We start from the raw sequence: 15,952 nt of genomic DNA on the forward strand, positions 1-15,952 counted from the left end.
GTCTGGGGAAGGGTTCTCCAAAAAAGGTGACATTTCAGAGGGCCTGGATGGATGAGTAGGATTTCAACAGGCAGAGATGAAAGGGGAGGGTGCTCCAGGCAAAAAGCAAGAACTCCCAGCAGCCATGAAGAACAGCTGGTGTTTGGCAACAGCCAGTGTGTCCAGAGCTAAAGTGTTGTGTGTGTGTGAGGGAGAGAGGGTGAGGCTGGAAAATCAGGTTGTGGCCAGAGTGGGCAGGGTGGGCCTTGCCTTGTGCGCTAGGCTTGAGGGGTTATCCCGCAGCCTGAACACCTTGGGAGGCCTTTGAAGATTTACTTAGTGCTTTATTAACAAATATGTATCGGGCTTTGGGTTTTTGGTGTTTTGTTTTGTTTTTTAACGATTCATGCCCACAGTAGAATATACAGAAGGGTCAGAAAAGTATAAAGAATAAGATCCCCTATAGTTTCTGTTCCCGGAGATAACAGCTGGAGTGACGCCAGGCCGTTGCCGGGTTTTCGGGGTGCACTCCCAGACACCACCTCTCCAGTGAGTCAGCAAGGGCCGGACTGACGCCCCTCCTTGGGAACCTGAATCGGGGCAAGGGGCCTAGGGGGCCTAGGGAGCAGAGGGGCCCGGGAAGCCCGACCAGTCAGGCAGGCTAAATCGGCAGGGGCCCGCCCTCGCCACGCAGGCTCCCTGGCAGTCTCAGGTCGCGCCTGCCGGCCCGGACCCCGCCGCTCGGCGCGCGCACGTCCAGGAGGGCGCCCAGGGGGCGCCGCTTCCCCTTCAGCTCCGCTGGGGGCTGGTCCAGCCGCGCGGATCGGAGCGGAAAGAGTCGGGCGGAGCACGCGGCGGGGCGGGCGGCTGCTTGACAGCTGTGAGTCGAGCGGGCGCGCGGGCAGGTCCACGGGAAGCGTACACGCTCAAGGTAATGTGCAGGAAGGTGGAGGGTTGAGGGTGGGCACCCGGGGCGCGGCGCTTCCTGCCTGCTTCTCCGGCTGCGAAGTGTGAGCGCGTGTGTGCAGCACATGGAGTTCGCAGAGGGCCTGGCTGGAGGCTGTGTGCCCTTGGGTGGGAACAGCTGGCTCCCCTGCCATCCCCAGGCCTGGCCTGGCCCTTGCTCCCCTCGCTGTCACTCGGTAACGGGACTGGAGGGGAGCCGAGAAGCCCTAGGGTTTTGGTCAGGAAGGGACCTTAGGAACCCTCCAGCCTCATCCAGCCTCTTCATTTCACAGATGAGGAAACCCTCAGAAGGGTAAAGTGACTTGACCAAGGTCTCAGGCCTAAGAACCAAAACTCCTACCTTGCAAGTCAATGCTACTAGGAGCCCTGGCCACGCAGGCAGCACCCACAACTCTTGCCCTGTGTGGAAACAAAGAACCGAGACAGACAGAAAGACACAGAGAGAGAGAACCTCCCAGAGCAAAGGAAGGAGGTCAGGAAGTGGGCGGCTGCTGAGGCTTGGCTTCCGCCCTGGCCCCAGCATGTACTGGTCTGGCTGTGTGGCCCAGCGGCCCTGTGCTGACTCTGCCTGTGTGTGTGTGTGTGTGTGTGTGTGTGTGTGTGTGTGCGCGTGCGCACCCATGCATGCACTGGATGCAGCGAATGTGCCCTGCTACGTGGGAAAGCCGTCTGAGTTCATTTATCTGTTTACAAGGTGTGCTTGGGAACTTGCCCTGTTTGGCTCTGTGGAGGAAACCAGGAGTCTCAGAGGAATTCCTTCCGTGTGACTCTAGAGTACAGAAAGGGTCAATCCGTGGGAGTCCCCAGGGTGGTCAGAGGTCAGGAGGAAGAACCTAACTCGTGAGGTGGTGAGTTCCTTGTCTCTGGAAGAAAACAGCATGTACCGAAGAGTCTTTTTATCAAGGATGTGGGCATAGGGATGTGAAATCAGGGCAGCTTGTTCCACGTGGAATCAGCATTTTTGTTGGAGGGTCCAGAGTTCCTGCCCCTTTTCAGGTGAAATTAACATGCACAACCTTCTGGGATAGTATTTGCCCATAAGAGCAGCTTTATGCATAGTTTTTGAGTGATAAGTGAGAGGCTTCATGTATGGCTTCTGAGGTCCTGTCACCTCTCGGTTCTATACTATAAAGCCTATAGAGGGAGTTTGGAGGAAGGAGGTTACTTCTGGAAGGAGTGGCTCGCAGAGGGCGTCCTGGAGGTGGCACTGAGGCCGGGCCTTGAACAGGAGTCTGGGTCTGGGCATCTTGGGAAAGGACGGCTGAGCAAAGCCATGAAGGTGGGATGTACCTGAGGAGCGAGGAAGAATGTGGCGGACAGTCCGGTAAGGAGCGCTGCCTGGGCGAGTTGGCAGAGGCTTGGAGTGTTCGCCTCGTTATTAAGCCTAGGGATGTTTTGATGGTTTCTAAGAAGAGAAGTGACGGTTCTGGAGCTGGGTTCAGAAGAACATGTCATCTGCAGCTGGGTATGGGATGTACTGCAGTGGAGGAAGCTTTGGGAAGAGAACCTGGGAAGAAGCCCATTGCAGTGACCATGAGGGGTTGAACAGGGCTGGTGGGAATGGACAGGAAGGGGCTAAAAGTCTTGGGGGTGGGGGAAAAGTCATCTGCTATGTGCCAGGGCCTGTGGTAGGAGATTTTCATCTTTAATCTCATTTAATCCTCCTGACAACCTCATGAGGAAATTGCTGTGATCGTTCCATATTGTAGAGGAGGAAACAGAGAGGTTAAGTGGTTTATCCAAGGTCATGTAGCAAACAAGTGGCAGGATGGGGATTTTAACCCAGAGAACAATGGAGTAGATGCAATCTGGTAACTGAATAAATGTCAGGGACTAGAGCAGAAGAGACCAAGATGATGGCGATTTGGGTTCCAGAGTTGGAGTGGTTGGTAATGCCACTGATGGAGGCGGAACCCCAGATGTGGGGAGTGATTGGAGATGTGTTAGCCTGTGGTGAGCCTGCAGAAAGCAGGCCCCAGCACCGCGGCAGTGGCCACAGTAGCCATCCATTCTGCCTTGGGGCTCCTTGTCGCAATAATTTGCTGAACCTGTTGTGGGGAAGGAGGGTTGAACCTGCAAGCTGCCTGGGTACTGGCAATGCAGCTGAGAGAAGTTAGGCTGGAGGAGAGCTAGTGAGGGATTCCTCAGGGACTGGCCTAATCACCCACTGAGTTCACATCACTCTTGCTTTTCTTCCGCACAAAAGAATGTCTATTCTGTTGCAATGCACAGAGGACTCAGGCACTTGCCGTGATACTTTAGGTGAGAATTAGTTCAGATTTTATATTTTCTAAGGCACTGGTTCCCTCCTATGTTCCCCTAGAGAAGAGCTAAAAGATGCAGTTGCCAATATTGCAAAATATTGCAGAATTCAGGATCCTAAGAGCAGGTCCAGGGCCTTTTACAATGTCGTAGAATCACAGTGTCCTAGAGACAAGTCTGCCCTATTTTACGGGCGGAGAAACTGAGTCTTTGCGAAATCATGGTCCTTTGTCAGCTGTTAGTGAATGGCAGAAATGGCCCAGGCCCTTGGGCTCCAGAGGTTTTGCTTTCTCCACTGACACACAAGGAGGCTGCTGTCTTGCAGAGGAGCCTCCAGGGTTTCCTATAAAATAGCCCTGGGGGCCGGGCGAGGTGGCTCACACCTGTAATCCAGCACTTTGGAGGCCCACGCTGGGTGGATCACCAGAGGTCAGAAGTTCAAGAGCCTGGCCAACATGGTGAAACCTCATTTCTACGAAAAACACAAAAATCAGGTGGGCATGGTGGCAGACACCTGTAAGCCCAGCTATTCAGGAGGCCAAGGCAGGAGAATTGGTTGAACCCGGGAGGCGGAAGTTGTAGTGAGCTGAGATCGTGCCATTGCACTCCAGCCTGAGTGACAAGAGCAAGACTCCATCTCAAAATAATAATAATAAATAATAATAATAATAAATATTTTTAAAAGCCCAGGGGACAGTTTTGTAGACAGGTCAATGGACCATTTCAAACTGGTACACTTTTCGTTCCTACCAACACAACACACACACACACACACACGCAAAGAAACAGCAACAACAACAAAAACCAGCACATTGTTCCACTCATCCATCTGTTGGTCATTTCTTTGCCTTTTCAAATTGCTTCCTTTCCACTGAGAGAAATTTGATAAGGCACAGTTTAGTTAGAGCTGTAAAGGGTTCCATCCAAGTACAGGGTCAGGGGGAGGTCCCAATAAAGCCAGACGGTACCTGTGTGCACCACCAGAATCCTAAGGCATGGACAGGGAAGCAGGAAAGGAGAGGATGGCTGTAAGGATCAAGGAAGGAGGAGAGACAAAGTGCAGAGAAAAAGGAAAAGAGGAAAAGCTGAGTTTGTGCAGCAGACACGTCAGTGGCATGGGCAGAGCCTACTTGGGGATCTATATTTTGGGAACCTGGCTCCCCAGTACTCAGAGGCAGCATGAAGCAGGGAGATAACCAGGTGGACATGAAGTAGCCAAAGGGAGTCACTCTTATAATACATCATCCAACCTCGGGCACTGCCGGGAGTGAAAGGGGGAATATTCTTAGCAATGCTGGGACCACAAGCATAGCCAGGATGTCCCAGGCAAACTGGTCACCTTCACAACAGCAATGCACAGAAAGTGCCAGGCACAGCCCAAGGGCTGTCCGTGTATTCCCTTTTGGAAGCCTCACTGCAACCCAATTGGCTAGGCACTGCCATCATGCCCATTATACAGAAAAGTTAACTGAGAAAGAGAGAGGCACAGTATCATGTCTACAGTCACACAGCCAGTACACGGTTCAGGCAGGATTTGAACTCAGGCAGCTTGGCTATTTCAGAGCCTGCACCATAAGCGTCATGCTCCATTGGCTCTCTACTCACCAACAGCATCCACACAAAGACACCCCCTTCCCCTCACAGGACTCAGCAGAGGGACCTTTGGGGTCTGTTTCCCCTCACAGCTGCTCTAACTGGTCAAGTTAGCATGATGTCATCTGGATGACATAAACAAGTTTGCAGTCAGACTGAGGTGAGGGGGAGGACAACCTTCAGTCGGGTTTGTCCTCTACAGGCTCCATCCCTTGGACACAGTGCTGAGTCTTGGGCTCAGGTCTTGGAGTTCTCAGTCATCCTTGCCTTGTAACTGCTCTGCCCTTTCACTGAAGGCTGAGTTAGATACAGGAAGGACCTCTTGAAGTTCAGTGTTAGGGACGGGTTCCTCTAGGACCTCATCTGCCTGGGGCAACTAGAGGGTGCCACCCTGTGATGACAAAGTTATCTCCAGGGCCTCTTCAAGCTTGAGGGCTATAGAATTGTCTTTTGTGACAGATTCTTCAGGAGACAGTGCATGCCCCTCGTCGGTGTGTTTTGGCTCCCAGCCCTGGCTTTCTGAGAATGCCAGCAGGACACTTGCTTCCCTTGTCTGTTGACACATCCTGGGTAGGGCTGGCCAAGGGAGGCATTTATAGGGCAGCAGGCTCTATGGTGGGTGGAGTCTGACTCTGGGTGATGCTCCACGTGTTTCTAGAAGATGCAGGGAGGTAGAAGCAGGCAAGCTTCCCCTGTGGTTCAGATTCCAAGGGCCTCTGTCCACACCCCATCTGTGCTGAAGCTCCCTCATTCACACAATAGAGCTGCTCTGCCTGGGGGTGGACACATGTGAGGCTGGGCCTGAGAACTTGTGGGAAAGTGGAAATGGCGTTTTACCCAAGCAAATTCCAGCAGTGAGGTTGGATAGGCTTAACACCCAGCCCTGTGCTTGTGGTGTACCCCTGAGCCTGTGGAACTCTGTGCCCTTCTGGGCTTAGCTAGAGGAAAGGTGAGAAGGGCGAGACATAGCACACATGTGACAGGTGCACCAGGACAAGCTGGAACCAGTGGGTGTGGCTGCCCCTCCTCCCGGAACCTTCACTTGTATTTCTGGCCAGACAGCTTCCTTTACTCCCTTTTTAACTCCCAGCAGCACCAAGGGACGTGGGAGGTTGGCTACAATGACCCAATTACCAGTGCAGACAAGAGGAAAATCTCCTATTACCTGGGAGATTGTTTTATTTTCACTTTATTTACTTTAGAGATTGCTCAGCATTGAGCTCCGGGATTTGCAGTCTGTTAGAGTTCTCTTGGTAAATGGATGGAGCTTTGCCACATTGTCCACTGCACATAACCACATGCCTTCACCTGCTGGGATAGAGGGTTGGATTGGTGTGGATGCGGGAGGGAGGCCAACTTCCTGCAGCCCCACTTTGACCAAACATGGAACTCCAGGGACCTTCTTTCTACTGCACCTCAAGGTTGATGCACAGAAATACACCAGGCATGGCTGAGAGTTTGGCATAAATGAACTCATCTTTCTAACAGATTTAGGAAATAGGCACTGTTATCATTCTCCCCATTTTATAGATGAGGAAACCAAGGTTGCGAGAGGCTGAGTAACTTTTCCAAGGTCACACAGCTGATAAGAGGCTGAGCTGGGATTTGAATCCAGGCAGTCTGGCTCTAGGGCCAAGTCCTCAACCATTCCACAGCCTGCTGTCTCTGAATGCTTAGTGCAGAGCCTGAGTTCTGACTCTAACCAGTCGTGTGTCTTTGGGATTAGCCCTCTAAACCTGAGTTTCTTTCCTCTTCATTGAAGTGGGAATACAGGAGTTACCTGTTGATCCATGTCAGATGAATTAAGGGATGTGAGGAAGCACGTGGTCCATGCACACATGACCCCATGGGTCATGGTGACGTTACCTCTTTTGAGAGCTTGTGGTTGAGTTCCGTGCTAAGGGTGTACTCCTCCCCTTGTTGGTCCTTCACAACTTGTGCTTGTCTTGGACTGAAATTCCCTAGGAGGCAGAGGCAGAGTCTCTCACCTAATTAGCTTCTATGTGTGCTAAGTTCCTGATGTGCCAGCAAAGGGTCCTGCAGGGTGTCTGGTCTAAGAAGAGAGGGGTGGTCCCTGCAGCAGGCATGCACAGTCCCTTTGCGGGGGGATGTCTTTTTTCAAAATAACACAGACTGGGTGGCTTGGACCACCGAAATTTATTTTCTCACAGTTCTGGAGGCTGGACGTCTAAGATCTTGGTGTCAGTTTGGTGGGTGGAGGTTCTCTCCTTGGCTTGCAGAAAGCCACTTTCTTTTTGTGTCCTCACATGGCACGGAGAGGGAGAGAATGGGAGAGGAAGAAGGGAGAGGGAGAAGGGCAGGGGAGAGGGAGGAGAGAGAGATGGGTTGGAGGGGAGAGAGAGAGAGCAAGAGAGAGAGAAGCTCTCTGGAGTCTCTTCTTACAAGGGCACTAATCCCATCATGAGAACCCCACCCTCATGACCTTATCTAAACCTAATCACCTCCTAAAGGGCTTACCTCCAAATACCATCACCTTGGAGGCTAGGGCTTCAACATATGAATTGTTGGGGAGACATAATTTAGCTTGTAACAGGGGATGATATAAAAAATAACCAATGATGTTAGTGTTTATAGGCAAGTAAGTAAGATATATTTCTCATGGCTTTAGAGAGGAGGTAAGATTTGAGCTGCACCAGAAGTACAGCCCAGGCATTTACAGCACAGGGCCCTGAGGCACAGGAACACACCCCCTCCTCGGCAGGGCCATGCCCTTCTGAAGACATGAATGAGGTCAGGGAGGTCGGGGGAAGGAGATGAGAGACACTGGCCAGAGAGACACCTCCTGCCTTCGGCCAGCTTTTGTTTTTCTGTGGGGAAGGAGATGGTTTGTCAAAGATACAATTTCTTTTTTCTTTTCTTTCTCTTCTTTTCCCTTTCCCTTTCCTTTCCTTTTTTTTGTTCTTGTTGCCCAGGCTGGAGTGCAATAGCATGATCTTGGTTCACTGTTACCTACCTACACCTCCCAGGTTCAAGCGATTCTCCTGCCTCAGCCTTCCAAGTAGCTGGGATTACAGGCATGCACCACCACGCCCAGCTAATTTTTGTATTTTTAGTAGAGACGGGGTTTCTCCATGTTGGTCAGGCTGGTCTCAAACTCCCAACCTCAAATGATCCACCCGCCTCAACCTCTCAAAGTCCTGGGATTACAGGCGTGAGCCACTGCACCTGGCTCAAAGCTACTATTTCTTAACCTGAGCAGGGCTGACATTTTAGAGGCTTTCTTCCCAAGGCGAGTTTTCTGAGCCAGACAGCAGCAGCACCACCATCCCCAGAGGAGGATGCGGTGGGAGTGAGGGTAGGAGAAGTTCTTGGAAGTTCATTTCTGTGGGTAGTGTCATCTGAATCATGGTCAGAAATTGCCACTGGGGAGATACCATCAGGAATAACATTGTTCAGCAGAAGAACCTCTAGATCTTTCAGTGGTGTCATGGCCTGCAGTGGCTTTTAGATTTTCGGGTCTTCTGGGAGTTTGGATTGAATAGACACCCCAAATACTGATCATCCACAGGACAGAGATCTTGACTCACAGGGCCTTTGGTGTGGCATCTGGGTGCATGGGCACTGCCTTCCCTACAGAATCCCACAGAGGGAAGGCCATCCGACTCTTCTTTATGTTATTTTTACTGTACTGTCTGCAGTGGGCAGAGAGTTGAGATTTAGGGTTTTTTCTTTGTTGGCTTTTGGATCTTCACTTTTTTATTGTGATAAAATATACATAACGTACAATGTACCATTTTAACCATTTTAAGTGTGCTGTGCAATGGCAGTAAGTATATTCACATTGCGAATTGTTTCATCTTACACTGACAGGGTTTGAGAAGGTTTGCTTTTAACTGTGGCTACAGGAAGTCATACAGTGATACTGTCTCAGCTCCCTCTCTGCACAGTGGCCTCACCATCAGATGTCCTGTCAACTTTTGGAATCTTTCTGCTGCCATTTCTCTCTTATTCCTTTCTGTTTGTTTGGTTTTTTAAAAAAATGATCTGCTTCAATCAAAAGCGCTTCCGTGAGACTGCCCTCCTGTGGGCTGAGTACTCTGTACAGAACCTTGTATATTTCTCCCCAGGGTCCTATAAGGTAGTACAATCACCCACCCTTTCCAGATGAGGAAACTGAGTGCCTCAGATGTAAGTAACATACGTGAGGCAGTGTAATTTCAGAGCTGGGACTCGATTCTGGACTCTCTGATTCTTCCTGCTTCATCTAGACCCTTGGGTTGCAGGGTCTGCTTGATCTAGACAGGGTCAAGCACAGCTTCCCTGCCTGAGCACATTAGTGTCTACTCGAGAAGGTTTCTAGAAGCTGCACGGATCTGGGTTTGTATTATGTGAACCATGTTCCATTAGGATTCTTAACTGGGGCCTTTAGCCAAAAAGGATTCACTTAAAAATAGCTTCATTACATACCATAGATAAACTGCTAATGGAACTTACCAAACTGTTAAATTAAGCTTTTCAACGAATCACACACATACTATAAAAGTGTGAGTTTAGCTTTGACTGTGATTCCTCCCAAGGCAGAGAATTTGTGCACCTTCTCTGGCTAGCAGGGATTTAGTCCATCTCAGCTCCTGTTCTTGGTCGTGATCTGTTTTGCTTTTCTGTCCCCTCTCGGTATCTCACCGCAGCTTGATTCTGCGTTTACTCAGGACACAGTTTGTTCCTAGGCCGTGGTTGTCCTGGCCACAAATACTGTGGAGTGTATTTGCTGTTTCCCCAGCGAGCATTCTTGCTAGCATGTGACACATGTGCGACGTGTCCACTGGCACATTTCCTATGGCTTGTCATTTCCCTCCCCATGGGCTGCAAGCCCCTGCTGTGTGTCCCAGAACTCAGACTTCTGGGTTCAACTTTCTTTGGGGCACAGGGTTCTGATGTGGCTTAACTCTCGGAATGAAGTCAGCTGGGGAAGCAGCGAGGCATTCAGCAAACTTCTGTGTGGGCTGCGTGCTTCACACGAAGATAATTTGTCAAGTGCCTGCCATGTGCCAGACATTTTCTGATATAGGTCTCACCATGTCCTTTTTACAGTTGAGGAAACTGAGGCTCAGAGAGGCTCAACAACTTGTGTGGGTTCACACCAGACACCTAGTCCTGGTGTAGACACCTGCACCATGGACACCTCCCCCGGGCTGTTGATCCCCCTGTGCCTGACTGGCTTCCTACAAAGGGCTGACCCCTTGGGTTGCAGGGTCTGCTTGATGACAGAGCTCTCTCCACACGCCTGTAAAATGGGAGCCAGAAGCTGCCAATGCCATGTCAGGTGAGCCACCCCGGGCACAGGCCATCCAGAAATACAGGGATGGAAAAGGCCTGTTTAAAAATCTGTTGTAGTACTTCTTTTTAATGAATGCATGTTTAGTCCATTGAACTGCAGCTTGAACCAAACCAGAGCCACAAAAAGGAACTTTCAGGTAAAATGAGTGTCAATGAAAAAAGAAAAATTACTCGGCTTCCATTACGTAGGCACGCTTCGCAAACTAAACGTATTTTTAAAAAATGTACAAGCCCTGTTTACAGAAGTTTGAAATAGAATAAAAAGTTCTAATTTGTACTCAATAGCAGTTAGATCATAACACACACCACATCTGAATTTTCTGACACTTTAGGGGTTACATTGTTGTGATTTAATGCCAATAAAACAAAAGACAAAATGGATCAATATGTACTTATTGAACACCTGCTGTATGAAGTGCTTTGTGCAAGAAAAAGGGACACAATATTTCTTTTGACCAGACACAAGTGCAGAGAGAGCTGACCTCCCCAGATAGCATGTGTAACTTTTGCCAAGGAGATGGGACAGAGTGAATGTGCTCTAGAAAGAAACTGGGCCTTGGAGAGGGCTTAGCCAAGTAGGTGGGAACTGAGCCTTGTCTTCAAGGATGGTAGAATTCAGCAGGTAAGTGGTGGCAGGAAGTCCTGGGAGGACTGTTCCGTGAGTGTCCTTCTGTCCATCTTAATAGACGTGTCTGAGGGCCATTCTTAGGGAAATTAAACCAGTGATGTTCTGCCCAGGCTGTAGAATGTGCCTACCAATATTTGTAAGGGTCACACTCTCCTGCCAGCCTTCACTGACTAGTTTATAATCTAGAAGGAGGTGAGATTTCTCCCAGCAGGGAGCCAGGATTCAATTCTGGACTTTCTGATCCTTCCTCCTTCGTCTAGACAGGGATGTTGTCATATAGAACCTCGCACAGCTGGCCCTGCCTCTGCATGTATGCTGGAAGGTTTCTAGAATCAGCACGGATTTGGGCATGTTTGAGGTAGACTGTGTCCCATTAGGATGGAGATGGTATTCAGCACCCTGTAGAAGGTGCCAGAGAGCTATCGAGTGGAAGAAGATGGGACCACCCTCAGAGACTCACCCTCTCCTTCTACAGTTATCCACCAGGAAAAGCCAGCCAAAACAGAACAGGAGATGCCTAGATGGTAACTCTTTTACCAATAGGCCAACTATTGAGTTCTTTCATGCCTGCTGCCTGATTTCTTTTCAGTCCTGGTTATAGAGCCAAAAGCAGCTGTTCACAGTTTGGCCATGTCCTAGGCCTGGGTAACAGTGGTTAGTCCAGCCCTCCCTGTCCCAGCCTCACATGTGCGTTCAACCCCAGCAGCCACACAGCCTCTGTCTGCAACCTGTGAAATGGCTGGGCCATCTCAGAGGTGCTTTAGAGAGAAATGTTAACTAGCAGAGTGACAGTCACGGGTGACTGTCTTGCCCTCGCTGAGAGGATACAGGATACATGTGCCCGCTTCATTGCAGCCGGCCGTTCGCCTGTGACCTTCAGGCTGATTGGGTCTCATTGGAGCTCCTGAGGGTGTGTTTTCTTTTTGTGAACTAAGATGTAAGTTGAGTGACTAAACCATGTCTCCCATCCTCCCGCCCTGTCCCATTCGGAATGCAAGTGCCCATGTGGTGTGACTCCTACTGCTGTCCTTTTAGGACCTGGTCCACAGAAGCTGGAAGCGGGCAGACAGGAAAGTCAGAAAGCTCAGGTGGAGAAGCTGGGCCAGGCGGCAGCACCGGCTGTGAGGGAGGAAGAGCGTGGTTGATGTTCGGCTTCACCACTTGCTCTCTGTGGACCTCTGTTGCCTCATCCATGAAAGAGCTGCCCTTCGTGTCCCTGAGGGAATTTGTAAGGATGGAATGACACAGTGAAAATAGGAAAGTCCTTCATGAACATAAAGCCTTTTGAATGGAGGTTGCTTGTTTTTGTGCAGCGAAGTAGTTTCCATTCGTTTATCAGTTTGGCCTAAAATTAACCTTTGCTTCTTCTGTCATTATAATAGATCCGTTTAGCGTTGGCTCAGTCATCAGTGATTTTTATCAAAAGGGTAAACCACACAGTCCAGTTAGGTGGCTGAAGCTCAGCCAGTGCCCCACGGTCCAGAGCTCTCCAGCCTGTCCCATCAAGATCCTCAGGAGGAAGTAGGAAGGGGTCCAGGTCCAGAGCTCTCCAGCCTGTCCCATCAAGATCCTCAGGAGGAAGTAGGAAGGGGTCCAGGCTGACTGGGGCCCTTGGAAGTCTGGGCTGTTTCCAACTAAGACAGCATGGAGACGCCCCTGAAACAGAGTGGGAACCAAAGCCTACAGAAAGTGGAAAATGGAAAAATGAGGCTTTGTTACTTTTTAAGAAAGTCATTCTGGGTGTGTCCTGCTCTCTGGAGCTTCTGCCCTCCCTTTGCAAATATTTGCCTAGGGATGTAGAGGGTGGAGGCAACCATGGAGAATAAAGGAAGAAGGAGGGTGAGTGTTCTTGAGTACATATGTGTGGTCAGACAGCTGTCAACTTCAACTTGATGTAAATTCAAGTCACCTCTCACTGAGAGCCTACCATGTGCAAAGCTCTGCACTGCAAGCTAGTACAATTATTATTTTCCTTAGCTTAAAGGTGAGGAAACTGAGGCTTATAAAGTAGCTAAGCAACTTGCTCGAGGTCACATGGCTAGTAAGTGTAGAACCAGAATTGAAATCCGGGCACTTGACTGCAGAGCCCACTCAATAACCATAATGGGTTAAATTATGTACACGGAGATGATCTCTCTGTTGATGAAGGTGTTTGCAATTCACACAGCAACCCACAGACTCTGCTTTCAAATCTGTACAGCAATGCAGTAAGGTATTAGTACTGAGTATTATACACTTGGCTAAGCATATTAAATAAAATTATGACTGTGGAGGCACTTAGTACATTGTAAAATGCTCTACAAATAGGGTATAATTATTGTCTCATAACTAAAATAAGGGGTTAAGTGGCTTGCCCAAGGACATGTAAGTTGCAAATGCCAAGTGAGGACGCCACCCCGGGACCTGGAACTTAGAACTTCAGCACCAGTGCTTTTTGTTTTCTTGACACCATCAAGGAAAGATTCACTCTGACTTTATCTGTTTCCCCCGAAGTGTTGTCAAATAAAAATTGGGCAGAGACCCTAAAGAAGAATAAGCTAACTTTTCTTCGCTACCTTTTATTAACTTGGGCTTTCCTCTCCTTTTTCAGTCCCCAGTGAAACTGAGAGTAGGGTCATGGAAGAAGCTGGGGGGTTCTCCAGCATGGGGGTTAGGGTAGCAGAAGCTGCAGAGGGATCATTTGTGTGTCCCCATCTCCTAGTTGAAATGAGAGCCCTGGGCAAGGATGTGAGGAAAGAGGATGGGCAGGATATGTTGTTTTGCACTATGGATGGACCAGCATGTATTTTATAACCTTGTAACACTGTGACCACAAATTATTTTAAAATTGTGAGTTCATCTAGAATCTGGGGTGTATCCCTGGGGCTTGTGTGTATGCAGGCAATGTGTGTGTGTGTGTGTGTGTGTGTGTGTGTATATATATATTTTTTTTGTTTTGTTTTGTTTTTGAGTCGGAGTCTTGCTCTGTTGCCAGGCTGGAGTGCAGTGGTGCGATCTCGGCTTACTGCAACCTCCAATTCCCTGGTTCAAGTGATTCTCCTGCCTCAGCCTCCTGAGTAGCTGGGATTACAGGTACGCACCACCACGCCTGGCTAATTTTTATATTTATAATAGAGACAGGGCTTCACCATGTTGACCAGGCTGGTCTCAATCTCCTGACCTCGTGATCCGCCCGCCTCAACCTCCCAAAGTGCTGGGATTACAGGCATGAGCCACCACGCCCAGCCAAAATTTCTTAAATAAAGAAATCATAAATATTTTGTTCAAAAGATCTTAGACTTGATACTGGAAAGATGAAAATAACTGCTAAACACAGTTCATATTTGTACAATTTGAAACAGTGCCAGAATTTTATCTTAGAACTGAAGCAAAGGGAGTCATTCTTTGTTACTAGCAATGTCTTATTTTTAAAATGTGCTCATTAATTTTAAAAGGGATAAGAAATTAACATTTATTTTACACCTTCCAGATACAGAAGCTATGCTGGAGCATTCATGGGTATTTGCTCATTTATTCCTCAAAAAAATGCTTGTATAAGTGATACTGTTAGATGAGTTTTTAAGATGAAGAAATCAAGACTCTGAGAGATTAAGTAATTTGATTCAAGTTTCTCGGATAGCAAGAGATGGCAGCAAGATACCAGTATAAGCATGCCTGACTACCAATCTGTAATTTTTTCAACAACCCACTGAGAAAATCCATTTTCAGTTTCTTTGTTTTTCATTTCTTCCTTAATCTCAGATCTTTCACGTAGATTCTGTCTTTTTCTGTTTGAAGTCCATCTTTTAAAATTTTTCATTTTCAGTGAGAAGCTCCATGTGGCCGACTCCCAGGTTTTTTTTTTTTTTTGGTCATATAATGTCTTTATTTCTCTTATTCTTAAAGGATATCTTTTTAAGTATAGAATTCTCAGAAGACAGTCACCCGCTATTACCGTGTTGAAAGTATTTTACCACTGCCTTCTGTCTTGTTCGTCACTGATGAGAAAAAACCTAACTGTTAATCCCTTGAAGGTAATTTCTCTTTTCTCTGTGCTGCTTTTAAGACACTCTCTTTGTCTTTGGTGGTCTTGAACCTTACTGACATGTGTCTGCTTATGGATTTATTTTTATTTATTCTTCTTGGGATTCTTGAATATGTGTGTTGGTGTTTGTCATCACTTTAGAAAATTCTTAGTCATTACCTGTTTAAATATTCTCTTCCTTCTCCTTCTCACATCTGAAACAGATGTGAGTTAGACTCTTTTTCATGTCTCTTACGTTCTCTTTCATATTTTTCAGTGTCTTTGTCTTTTTGGGCTGCATTTTGGTTAACTTATTATTGACCCAGCTTCCAGTTTACTGTCTCTTTCTCAAACTGTATCTAATCTGCTCTTAAGTCTATCCACAGTTTGTTATTTCAATTATTATTTTTTTATTTTTAAACATTCTCTCTGGTTCATTCTTCAAAACTTCTTGTGTTATTCCTCATGACTTTGTCTCTTACACATATCTTCAAGCTTTGCTTTAATTTCTTTAAATACATTACAGTCATTTTTATAGTCAGCGTCTGGATATTTATTATCTAAAGAAGCCCCTGGCCAGTAAATTCCTTCCTTTCTTGTCAGTCCATCAATGCTTTTGGAAATTAAAAAAAAATTACATAAAACTTTTTAGTAGTTTCTAGTGGCAAGGTCCATCTAGGTACTTAGCCTGCCATAATGATGAAAATAGAAATCTAGCATGTTGTTGGAAAATTGACAAAATTAGGAGGGGGAAAACTGATCAGATGGAGATCGGCATTAGGAGCCTAGAATTGCCCACATGTGCTGAATGCACTTTGTGAATGCCCTGAAGAGTGCATAGGGTGTTGTGATGAGAAGCTACTCACCATGGGACTTGGCTAGCCTGGCACCCCACCCCACAGGACGTGACACCAGAAGGAGTGTCACCAAACAAGATGAGGAAATTTCTAGGAGGCCTATTTAAAAGACATCATTTTATCAATGAGAGGCTCTTTTAGGAGAGGAAGGCTTGGTAGGACTTGTCCTCTACTTCTGATCTGAGCCCTACAAAAGCCAGTAGGACCCGTTGCCTTGGAATTCAAAGGGTATGTGTTCTTCCATCCCAGTGGCCCTGTGGGAGTATCCAAGAATAGATGTAGATGAGACCACAGAGTCCATGCTGGCCTCCACTGCTCCTTCCCCCCACTTACTACATCCCATTGGCCACCCAGTCCTCTTGATTC

The 15,952-nt window shown here is 47.9% G+C and overlaps 1 protein-coding gene across 5 annotated transcripts in view; it reads left to right on the forward strand.

Annotated features, from left to right (window-relative positions):
• The first annotated feature begins 786 nt into the window (after nucleotides 1–786).
• Nucleotides 787–15,952, forward strand: part of CRACR2A (calcium release activated channel regulator 2A) — a 132,780-nt gene continuing 117,614 nt past the window's right edge. For 2 of the 5 annotated variants that reach the window (XM_033223167.1, XM_033223171.1), the window contains exon 1: nucleotides 787–910. The gene's annotated coding sequence lies outside the window, so the exon portion shown is untranslated. Of the gene's footprint in view, nucleotides 911–1,532; nucleotides 1,640–1,681; nucleotides 1,794–15,952 lie in introns of those variants that run through there. The other 3 variants (XM_033223169.1, XM_033223168.1, XM_033223170.1) reach the window with 3 other exon arrangements.

This window comes from Trachypithecus francoisi, unplaced genomic scaffold (assembly GCF_009764315.1).
Source record: "Trachypithecus francoisi isolate TF-2019V2 unplaced genomic scaffold, Tfra_2.0 Lachesis_group11, whole genome shotgun sequence".
Taxonomy (NCBI): Eukaryota; Metazoa; Chordata; class Mammalia; order Primates; family Cercopithecidae; genus Trachypithecus; species Trachypithecus francoisi.